At 41.8% G+C, this 12,429-nt stretch overlaps 1 pseudogene; it reads right to left on the reverse strand.

Annotated features, from left to right (window-relative positions):
• Window positions 1-12,429, reverse strand: part of LOC131177928 (methylenetetrahydrofolate reductase (NADH) 2-like) — a 37,296-nt pseudogene that overhangs the window by 17,912 nt on the left and 6,955 nt on the right.

Below are 12,429 nucleotides of genomic sequence, written 5' to 3' on the forward strand. Positions count from 1 at the left end.
CCACATATTCTATTTCTTTTCTCTTCAGGTCGGCATAAGATTTTTGTCTGTCTGAGGCAACCTTTAAGTTGGCTTTGATTGATTTTACCTTCTCCTCAGCCTGTTTCACTGTGTCAGCCCTACCAGTTTGTCTTCGCCCAATTCAGTCCAGCACACTGGAGTTCTACATTTTCTCCCATACAGTGCTTCATATGGGGCCATTTGAATGCTAGCTTGGTAGCTATTGTTGTATGCAAACTCTGCTAGTGGGAGGTATCTATCCCAACTTCCCTCAAACTCAATGACACAACTCCTCAGCATATCCTCAAGGACCTGACAAATATTTCATGTTATTATTATCATTTCAGTTCTATATTTGTATCAATTTCATTGGTTTCAATTGTTTACCTAGATTACTCTTTCGGATTGCCCATCCGTCTGAGGATGGAAAGCTGTGCTGAAATGGAGTTGTGTACCCAAGGATTCATGCAACTTCTTCCAAAATCTCGATGTAAATCTTGGGTCTCGATCAGATATGATGGAAAGTGGAATTCCATGTAGTCTAACTATCTCACTGATATACAATTCTGCTAACCTCTCTAGTGAGTAGTCAGTCCTAACTGGCAGAAAGTGTGCTGACTTCGTCAATCTATCAACTATCACCCATGCTGCATCATGTTTCTTCCGGGTGAGAGGTAGCCCACTTACAAAATCCATGGTGACCCGATCCCATTTCCATTCAGGTATGCGTATAGGCTGTAGCAAACCTGATGGAACTTGATGTTCTGCCTTGACTTGCTGACATGTCAAGCATTTAGTCATATAATCAGCTATGTCCTTCTTCATACCAGGCCACCAATACTGAAGCTTCAGATCATGATACATCTTTGTACTTCCTGGGTGCATAGCATACACACTGGTGTGTGCCTCTTTTAGAATACTGGTCTTCAATTCCCCATCATCTGGTACACACAGTCTTCCTTTATAGTACAGACACCCATCTGCTTTCACCTCATAGTCAGTTGCTTTTCCCTCTGAGATCTTGCTCATAATAGCCATTAACTTCTCATCTGCCTTTTGCCCATCTAGTATCTGCTGTAGCAGGTTTGGCCTCACTTGCAACTCAGCCAAAATAGCTTCATCTCGAACCAAAGATAGACGGGCATTCAATGATCTCAAAGCTGTCATGGATTTTCTGCTTAAAGCATCAGCAACTACATTTGCCTTCCCAGGATGGTAGTCAATTACACAGTCATAATCCTTTAGGAACTCAATCCATCGCCTCTATCTAAGGTTGAGCTCCTTCTGGGTTGGCAAATATTTCAGGCTTTTGTGGTTTGTGTAAATGTAGCACTTTTCACCATACAAGTAATGCCTCCATATCTTCAGTGTGAAGATAATTGCTGCAAGCTCTAAATCATGGGTAGGGTAGTTCTGTTCATGTGGCCTTAGCTGTCTGGAAGCATAGGCGATCACTTTCCCCTCTTGCATCAATACACACCCTAACCCATTATGTGAGGCATCACTATAGACCACAAAGTCCTTTCCAAACACTGGCTGTGTTAACACTGGTGCCTCTGTCAACATAGCCTTCAATTTCTCAAAACTGGTATGACACTTGTCATTCCAGTCAAATCTGACATTCTTGTGTAACAACTTGGTCATTGGAGCAGCTATTAGGGAAAATCCCTTCACAAATCTTCTGTAATACCCAGCTAGCCCCAAGAAGCTTCTGACCTCAGTTGTGTTTCTGGGAGGCTTCCATTCCATCACTGCTTCTATTTTCTTGGGATCCACCCTAATCCCATCAGCTGACACTATGTGTCCAAGGAATGCAATCTCATTCAGCCAAAAGTCACACTTGGACAACTTAGCATACAGCTTCTTTTCTCTCAGGGTTTGCAGAACAATCCTCAAATGCTCATCATGTTCTTCCCTGGTCTTGGAATACACCAAAATATCATCAATAAAGACCACTACGAACCGATCCAGGTATGGATGGAAGATACGGTTCATAAGGTCCATAAATGCCGCTGGTGCATTTGTTAGGCCAAAGGGCATCACCAGAAACTCATAATGCCCATACCGGGTCCTGAATGCAGTCTTTGGCACATCTGCATCCTTCACCCTCAACTGATGATACCCTGATCTGAGATCAATCTTAGAAAATACTCCTGCTCCCTTCAACTGATCAAACAGATCATCAATTCTAGGCAACGGATATTTGTTCTTCACAGTCACTTTATTCAACTGCCGGTAATCAATACATAGCCTCAAAGTCTCATCCTTCTTCTTTACAAACAGCACTGGAGCTCCCCATGGTGACACACTGGGGCATATGAACCCCTTATCAAGCAACTCTTGCAACTGAGTTTTCAACTCCCTCAATTCAGTGGGTGCCATCCTATAAGGAGCAATGGAAATGGGTGCTGTACCCGGCAGTGTCTCAATAGCAAATTCAACTTCCCTTTCTGGTGGCAAACCAGGCAATTCTTCAGGAAATACCTCTGGGAAGTCTCTCACTGTGGGTATGTCACTCAGGTTTGGCTTAGCCTGCCTAGTATCCACCACATGTGCTAGGTAGGCTTCACAGCCTTTTCTCATCATTCTTCTTGCAACTGTGGCTGAGATGACATTGGACAAGAAATCATCCTTTCCCCACAACTGTGATCTCATTACCCTCTGAAGTTTTTAGAGAAATTCTCTTCAATTTGCAATCAACTATTGCTTGATGACGTGACAACCAGTCCATTCCCAAAATCACGTCAAACTCATGGAAGGGTAACTCAATTAGGTCTGCCAAGAATTCATACCCCTGAATCCTTAACGGGCAACCCTTGTATACCTTGTTCACCACTACACTGTGACCCAATGGATTAGTGACCAGAATGTCTTGGTCACTCTCCCCTACTAGTATCCCCCTTTCTACGGGTAGGTTGATGCAAATGTAGGAATGAGTGGATCCTGGATCCACCAATGCATGCACAGGTGTAGAGTAGAGGGAGAACGCACTCGATGACGCCCGGCATCTTGCTCCTCCCGAGCTCGTGGCATAATTTCGCAGGTGGTCCGTTATCCGGCCTCTCTGGCTCGATGCGAGCCTCTGAGATGGTCCCACAGCTTCAGATTTACCAGACCTTCTACCCCTTGGTGGTGCAGGAGCAGGTCTGTCTGCTTGTGTTGGAGCAGCTGTAGTAGTTCTGCATGGACAGTTTCTCAACTGATGCTCTGCTGACCCACACCTCAAGCAAGCACCATTCACTCTCCAACACTCCCCCTTATGCCATTTCTGACAGTGTGGACACGCAGAAGATGCTGGGGCTGGTCCCCTGAACCCCATCCCTGGAGAGCTGCCCATTGTTGGTGTGGACTGACCTCTCCTAGGGGTGAATCGTGGCACAGGCCCCGAGACCACGACCACTCGTGGTGAGAGTGAACTCGTGCAGGAGGACCCTTGAACTTCTTCCCAAATGTAGGGGCTGAACTAGACTGACCGGGTCCCCTCTTCTGCTGTCTCTCCCTTTTGGTCTGCTCACTGATTCTTACTTTTTCCACCTTTATTGTAGCTTCCACTAACTTGGTAAATTCTGTGATTCCCAAGGCAGTGAGCTGGATCTTGATGTTTTCATTTAGTCCCTCTTCAAATCTCTTGCATCTTTCAGCTTCATTTGGGACTATCTCCCTTCCATAGCGGCTTAATCGGACGAATTCTTTCTCATACTCACCACCGACAATTGTCTCGCCTCGAGTTAATAAATTCTCTTCTTCTCTCTTCCGTATACAGTACCCACATATTTCTTCTTGAACTCGAGAGAAAGAAGTCCCAAGTTACTGACTTCTTGCACTTCATCGACACGGTGTCCCACCACTCATAAGCATCATCTTGCAGTAAAGAGATGGCAGCTTCCAGGTTTTGCTCTGGAGTGCAGTGGAGTTGTTTTAGTACTCACTGCCTGCATTCAACTAATTCTCTACTGCAATGAGTCATCTTCTCTCTTGCCATAGAAGTCCACAGCTCCAAACTTCCTTAGCCTTTCCAAGTGTGATTTCTGCTGTGGAGCTGGTGGTGGTGGTGGTGCTGGCATTACCCCGGCCATTTGTCTAAAGAAGTCGGCCATTTGTCAAACATGGCTGTGGAGGCCGAAAGTGCTCGCTTGAGTGGCGGAGCAGATTCTCTCATGCCCCCAGTCTCAGCTGCTGCAGGTGGAGCATGACTCTCCACTTCCTCCTCAATGGCTCTCTGAGATGAAGGATCCATATCCTATTCAAAATAAGAAAGATAAACAGATCTGCGTTAGTGTCACCTCGACTCTTACAAATACAATGCATGGTATGGACTCAATCTAGGCCCAGAAACGCCTAAACCGTGCTCTGATACCACTAAATGTGACACCCCTTACCCGTGTACAGTATACCCGAGTAAGTAATGCCACACGGTGTACCGGCACACTCTAATATTCCTCAATTAATTTATGAAATACAATTTATTTAAGCCATTTACCAAAAGTATTATTCATTTAAGGTTCCGAAAATTTTAAAGAAAATCCGGCGGAGTACCGGCTAAAAATGGAGAAAACCGTTCTTCGAAACCTGTTAAAAACACTTCCAATATTTTTATTCCATCATCTCAAACTCCAATATCCAAAATCTCAACAATATTTCTCAATAGCAAATTCTCAATAATCTTTTCATTTCACAAACATCCATTTCTCACATACAAGCGATAAATACATGCTCAAATTTTGCATTCATAGTCATAACTTTCATTATTTACATGGACATCAAAATATATTACATGAGTTCAAATACATATGAAAAAGTAAAAATCTGCTACAAAATATCAAAATGACAAAATGACACCTAGTGCCCTACCAATGCACTGCAGGTAGTGAGGTGACACGGACACTGCGCAGAACTGCAGGATGGACTCACCCAGTCTGTGGTCTACTGGGCTCACGATCAGGATCTCCAGTACCTACGCGTGGCAAAAGCAACGCGCTAAGCAATAATGCTTAGTGGTGCAATAATAAAATAACAAGAAATAACAGATATAAATATGTATTGCATGTACATGTTTTGTTTGTCATGTATTTGTATATCCATTCATTTATTTCTTCTACATTGCTCATTTTCATTCATTTGGTTGCCCAAGTAACCTACACTAGACGACTGGACTGGATAACGGGTAAACTGGCACTGGGTATCTAGTACCTCGGGCCGTCACACCATCGGTCGCATATGCATCACCCGGTGTGCAACAGAATAGCTACCAAGCTGTAAATAATGTCAGGCACAAGGCCAAGTCTCAATGCAAAGTCAGAATGGCTAAAAGCCATGAAATCACAGAATGGCATTTTTGCCATGTGCAGTACTGCTAACTGAACCCTATTGGCATGCCAAACTATCCAAACCAATCTTGTTAGGTATACTAGGGCATTTGAAACTTTTAAATTCTTCAATCTTTGAATTTCAAGTTTTGGTGTTACTATTCACCTCTATGGTCAACTAAAATGTTGAATTTTTGATAGCAAATATGTAAATTGACTTTGGCACTCCTAATATACCACATTTAGTGTTTAAAACTTGTTGGCATTAAGTGTTAATACCATTTCAAAGTGTAACTCAACACAAGCAGAATTTTCAGTTTTGGTGAGTCAACTTCACTGTTCCATTGGACACTGTTACTGTGGGAATTTGAAGAAATGTAAAACATGAAAGTTGTTCCTTATTTTGTCTAGTTGAATTTCCTTTTTTGAATCACTCCATTTGGAGTTTTTTAGCTCCAGATATGGTCCAAAGACCCAAGCTGGCCGAATGTGCATTCTGCAGAAAATTACCATATCTACAGTGTATGAACAGTAACTAGAGTCACTTGGTTGGATGGGTTCTGGCCATAATTTGGGGTAGGTTCCTTCATGAAAGTTGTTTGTCTATGTCTTAACTTGTTGCTGTAAAAATTTCAGGTCAATTGACCAAATCTACAGTGAGTTATGGTCAAATGAACAGTTACTGTTCATTTGGCCAATTCTGCAGAATCAGTTTCAGGGTTCCGGATTGGGGCCAAGTTTTGGTCCTCTTGCTTTGGTCCTTTGGGCATGGTTTCTTCAGCAAAAATGTGCCATTATAAACCTAGTTTCATGTCCAATTGGCCAAACACCAATTGGACTAACACAGCCAAAGTTATGGCTGTGTAATTGGACTGAATTTTCAGTCACCATTCTGCACCCTCTAGGCAGCACACACCTTCCCTTTGCCATGCTTCATTCCAGTCCCAATTAAGGTCAAATTCCTTCAAATGGTCACTAATTGACCATTAGGATGTACTTTAACAATTTCATAAGCCAAGCTAATTTTTACTTCCCAAAACCCTAGCTTCACAATATAATTTCTACAAGGTGCCTTAGTTAGCATACCAATTCATCACCTATATATATATATATATATATATATATATATATATATATATATATATATATATATATATATATATATATATATCCTCAACATCATTTTTAGTCCACTTTAAGACCAACAAAACACTTATTCCTATACCTTCAATAGGGCTACCGAATTCTATATTGGACATACACATGAGTTTGGTTCATTTCATTCACAAATACTTGTTGGTTTCAAGTCCTTAACAAAGAAATTAAAAGTTTTAAGTGTATATATGCACTAACCTTGTTTGGGTAGAATTTCCAAAGCCCTAAACTTCACTTTCTTCCCTCTTGGTGGCTGCCAAAAGGTTTAGCAAGGTGTGGAATTAATTTTTGATGAAGGGACTTATGGGTTTTAGGGTGAGGAAGCATGGAAATTTGAAGCTTTTGTTGCAAATTAATGGAGGGAAATGGGGAGAGGGTTTCGGCTGGATTTTTGGGGAAGATGGCTGCTGCAATTTTGGTGGATTTAGTCTTCATTTAGTCTTTTATTTAGTTAGTCAAAGGATGGCTAAATTGTGATTGGTCCAAATTTTCTTAATGACATCACCATGATGTCATAATTAGGCTTTTTCCTCATTTTCTTTCCTTTCCTCCACTACTCATTTTCAATTTAATTTCTAGTAATGTTTATTCATATTTTATGTTATATTAATTATTTACTCAACTGGACAAGTCGGCCAAAAATCACCTCGGAAGGTGAAATGACCAAAATGCCCTCCGTTTGGCTTAACGGGTCAAAGTCGTCTGTACCGATTGAAAAATTTTTCTAGGTATTTTCTTGGCATTCTAATGCCATGGGAACCTCAATTACCCATCTCTGGAGTCCCAAAAATTATTTTATAATTTTTCCCCCGGGTCTAGGGCTCCTCGTTGCGAGAACCGCAACTTCCCTCCGGTTACCCATCGCTTGGGCACTGGCTCGTTTTGCTTGGTTGTATTTTATTTCTCAAATTTTTACTAAGTGTTTCTTATTAATATTTGAGTTAATTATTGTTCTTGACTTTAGTTTAAATATTTTTTCGGACATTCTAGCTATCCGGGCCGACACCGGTCACCGGAACAGTAGGATGTACGGAGTTGCTACCGGGAGGGTGTTACAATAGCTCATTGTCGGTCACTGGGGGATGCACTTCTGCCGCCTTTTCCCTCCATCTCTGGGCATATTCCTTGAAGTTTTCTCTGTCTTTCTGTACCAGGTTCTGGAGGTCCCTTCTCGTGGGGGCCACATCACAATTAAATTTGTACTGCTTTAAGAAGGCATCAGCTAAATCCTTCCAGGAGCGCAGTTTGCTCCTGTCCAACTGAATGCACCACCTCAAGGCTGCCCCTGAAAGGCTCTCATGAAAGAAGTGGACAAGCAGTCTATCGTCCTCTGTCAGAGCAGACATCTTGGCGATATAGGTGGCCAAGTGAATGCGAGGATCTGAATTCCCTGTGTACTTGTCGAAGTCAGGGACCTTGAACTTGGGTGGCACCACCACATCGGGCACCAATCTAAGTGATGCCACGTCGACTGAACCATACATATTCAGCCCTTCAATTGCTCTCAATCTCTCCTCTAGAGCAGATAGTTTCTCACTTTCTTTTGACTTATTTTCTCCTCCCACTGCGCGGAATACTCCCCCAGTTGGGCGATGAGGGGTGAAGTGAATGGGAGGGATTATATTTGAAGGGTATGGGTCGGTGTTCGGAACGGTTGGGTAATGAGAGTAAGGTAGGTCATTATTTGTGGTAACCGGATTGACAGTGATTGTCGGGTCCAGGATGGGAGACTGAAAGGTAAAAGAAGTTGAAGCTTGGTGAGGATCATTTGTTGGAGGTGGTGGAGGAGGTAACAGTAGGCTAGGCTCTGCTGTGGGTTTATTCTGGGACATTTCCCTCATTAGTCTCATAAGTTCTGAGACCTGATCTTTCAATTCGGAAACTTGCCCCTATAGGTTCTGTACTTGTTCCTGATCTTCCATTATCTTCTTCGTCCGAGATCTTGTTAAGTACACTCGCTTGGGCTGAACCGTATGCTTGGTCAGACTTGCCTTGTTTGAAGCAATATTGATTTCCTGTAAGGAGTAAAAAAAGAAAATTTTAAATGAACTTTGAATTTTGCAAAGGAATTAAAAGTCCTGGTCTGGACGAAGGATACAGTGGCATTTGAGAGCCAGGTTGAAATCTGTAAAAGGATAATCGCATTAATTTTATCATGGCATCGTTCGATAGTCTGACTGTGAATGACTGGATTAAATGCGCATTTATGATACCTGTCCATATAGCGCATTCAATTTTTCACATAACCCTAGCGAGGGAGTTCCTACGGGAGTCATATTATTCATTCATAAATTTACTAAACAATGGTCCAGAAATCACTTCATTAACTGAATAATTTGTACATCGTATCCTCTACATTGGGCTAGGCTCTGGAAGGTTCTTTATAATGAGATGACATTTTCTGAGATACTCATATAACCTTTCTTCTTGTTTGGCAGGGTCGAATGCTTTCAGAGCGTACTCGGATTCAGGTAATAATTCTTGTTTTCCCTGTGCTATCGTTCTTTCCAGCTGGTCAACATTCTCTTTCAGTCCTTGATAGAGAGCAGCTTGTTTTTCTTTCTCTTTCCTTTCCTTAGCACACTCTTTCAAGATATCGTTGATGAGTAGTGCCTGTTCTTTTAATTCGAGCTTCTTCTTTTTGTTTTCCTGTTTATACTCTTCAACGAGCACCTCTTGGTATTTCATCTTTTCCTGAAGCTTACTATTCTGTACTTTCACTTCTTTTACCTCAGCTTGGAGAGAGTCTTTTTCCTTTTCCCACTGTTCCTCTTGCTCTTCGAACCCCATCCTTTCGACCCTTGCCTCTTCCTTGAGCCTTCTCACTTTTCTTTTAAGTTTCTGCTGTTGGTCCTCCAACTATTTTATTTGTTCTTACAGTTGTGAGTTCTCGGTGTTTGCTTTTTGTAGTGAGTCAAGCAGACGATTACCAGCTTCTTCTAATAGGATATTTTGGCGAGGGTTGCTGTCCTCGAATTCTGTAGTTGAGTGTTCTCGGTCCCTGTCAGCTCTCCATTTAAGATAATCGCCCGAGGCACTTGGGCCTTTAGGCGATCTCTCCATCAGAGTAATGTTTTCCCAAGACTTGCGAGCCAGTTTCAATCCTTCCTCTTCCTTGAGCTCATGGTAGAAGTGACCTTGGTGGTATTCTTCAATGTTGATCATGGACTGCGTTGAGCCAAACTGCCTCATTACCAATGCCGGAGTGTAACTTGTATATCCGGTTACTCCGATTAGGGATACCGACTGATTACCTCCTGTACCGATCAAAACGGGTTGGCCTGACGTCCACAGCTTCCTCCAACAGTAATCATGGCTATTGAAACTCAAAATCCGTTCCCACCACTGCTGTTCATTCTTCGGACTGATTACTAACCGGGTCATCTTTTCGATGGGAGGCTGGTCAAGGTACCAAGTTAATCCCTTTGTCTCCGCAGGACACATGTGACTGATAATCCAGAGGTATAGCAACTGAGAACAACACTTAATGGACCCTTTCCCCTGTTGTCTGCAGTAGGTTAGGGTTAACAAGGTTTCTGCAAGAATTGCCGGTATCAGATTGATCTCCTGCCTTTCTACCATCCAGAATACTTCCACCGCACTACAAGTTATGATTCCCAATGGTCCCGGGAACAAAATCAAACCATAGATCCCCAAGGCGAGTACCACTGAAGCTTGATTCCACTTTTTCTCTTGGAGGTACTGATCTAACCACTTCCCGAGATATGTCCAATACCAACCATGTGTGTTTCCTTTGACAGTTTCTTTTGACTTTGCCTCCTCCGAAGGGATGCCCAACAAATTTGTTAATCGTTTCCAGGTCTGCCTATGCTCAAGGTGTAGGTAGATCCGATTCTGTGTTGAATAAGGGATCCCTAATAATGCCTGATATTCTTCCATAGTGGGAACTGTATCAATATCATTGAAAGAGAATACCCCGTACTTAGGGTTCCAAATCGACAACATGGCCTTTAATGCTGGGATTTGGACCTTGACTCGCATTAAGGTTGCAATCCTCCCATACTTCTCTTCAAATCGTGCCTTGACCTGATCGGGAAGCAACCTCCATCCATTAGACAGGCTCTCGAGGCTGTTCATTCTGACTTCAATTCCATTCAGATCTAATGAAGGTAGTAAGCTAGCATGTGCCTTGGAAACATCATTTTGTGGGGGTACTGGAGTATGAATCGATTTGGACCAAAGTTTAGCATTCTAAACTTCTTCTGCCGACTGACTCGAGGATGCCATGATAAATATGATGCCTATCCTTTTACAGACTCTTGGTTTGGTAATGCCTGCGGGAAAATTTGTTAGCAAGATAAATTAGGGTAATTTTGAATCATACTGTTGACAGGATGACACGTACACATTTATCAAAGTAGGAAAATGTGTAGGTGTTTTAGTAGAATTCAAGATTACCCTCACAAAAAAAAAACGAACAAAAGGAAATTAAAGCAGAAAAAGGATAAGGGTAAGTATGCCCCTTTTGTCCTATAATAGGGAGACTCCTGATATCGGACGAGCGCTACCTATTTGGGTAGTTCTACCTTACAAGGTAGCTTACTACGGCTTTCAGCTATCGTGATAGTTTAGCTCAGGATCTAATTTTCTAAAAGCCACCGGTTCCCAAATGGCCCCTACTGTAAACAGTAGAGCCCCATTCTATAACCATGATATTATCGGGAAAATTCCATGAGTATCACAATGGATAGAACAAGTTTCAATTTGAGCAGAAGCCTTCACGGATACTAACCGGGTAGAACCCATGGGTACCGCTACATGACTCCCTCCTACTTTCCTAAAAGGGTAAGAAAGCCCGGGTATAGGGCCAAAGTGTGTGAGGACATCGTGTGAGTGTTCAGTGTGTGAAGGGACACCTTTACCTCTTCCCAATTCAGGGGAATTTTATTTTTCCATTTTTCTTTTTTCTTTTTTTTTGAAACGAAGAGCACCGTAGGAAATAAAACTGTAAAACAAGCAAAATAGTTAGCAGCAATAACGTATAAAACATTGTTGAATGAGCCCATCTAACTATAATTTGATCAGACAAAATTAAATCTACTTTTGGACCACTAGACCGGGGTTAAGTCAGTCTTTGCTAGTCCCTAGCGGAGTCGCCAAGCTGTCGCAAGGGATTTTGCGATCACCTGGACGATCACTCAACGAAGTGGGAAAGAGTGAGGAGTCGCCACCTTAGTTTTGAGGGTAACTAAAGAAAACCATTTGTGAAGATGAATTGAAATAAAACCACTTCAAAACAGAGATTCTAGGTTCGGGGTCCGTAAACGGGTGGGGAAGGTGTTAGGCACCCCACCTCGTCCCTTAATAAGGGTAAGTAGATTTAACTTTGCATTAGTTAGAAGGGCTTGAATGGACATGTTGATCCTTTTGACTAAAGGAGCATTTGATTTTTCACTAAATTTGGATCACCCAGATACATAAGTAAATGAGACAACCTTAGTGAGTTACTGTTGCAGGTTAATCTTATCTAAAAGAACTATTTTATTAAAATTTAATTTAAGAGTTGTATAAGAACTCTTCTCCAAACTCTTTAATATTTATTAAAATTTTGAGTTGAAATCGGATAAGAACTCTCCTCCGATCTCTATTAAATCATTAAAAATTTTGAGTTGAGACCGGATAAGAACTCTCCTCCGATCTCTATTTAATGCTTATTAAAATTTTGAGTTGAGACCGGATAAGGACTCTCTTCCGATCTCTATTAAATATTTATTAAAATTTTGATTTGAGACCGGATAAGAACTCTCCTCCGATCTCTATTAAGTATTTATTTAAAATTTTGATTTGAGACCGGATAAGAACTCTCCTCCGATCTCTATTAAGTATTTATTTAAAACTTTGATTTGAGACCGGATAAGAACTCTCCTCCGATCTCTATTAAGTATTTATTTAAAATTTCGATTTGAGACCGGATAAGAACTCTCTTCCGATCTCTTTTAAATTAACA

This window comes from Hevea brasiliensis, chromosome 2 (genome assembly GCF_030052815.1).
Source record: "Hevea brasiliensis isolate MT/VB/25A 57/8 chromosome 2, ASM3005281v1, whole genome shotgun sequence".
Classification (NCBI taxonomy): Eukaryota; Viridiplantae; Streptophyta; class Magnoliopsida; order Malpighiales; family Euphorbiaceae; genus Hevea; species Hevea brasiliensis.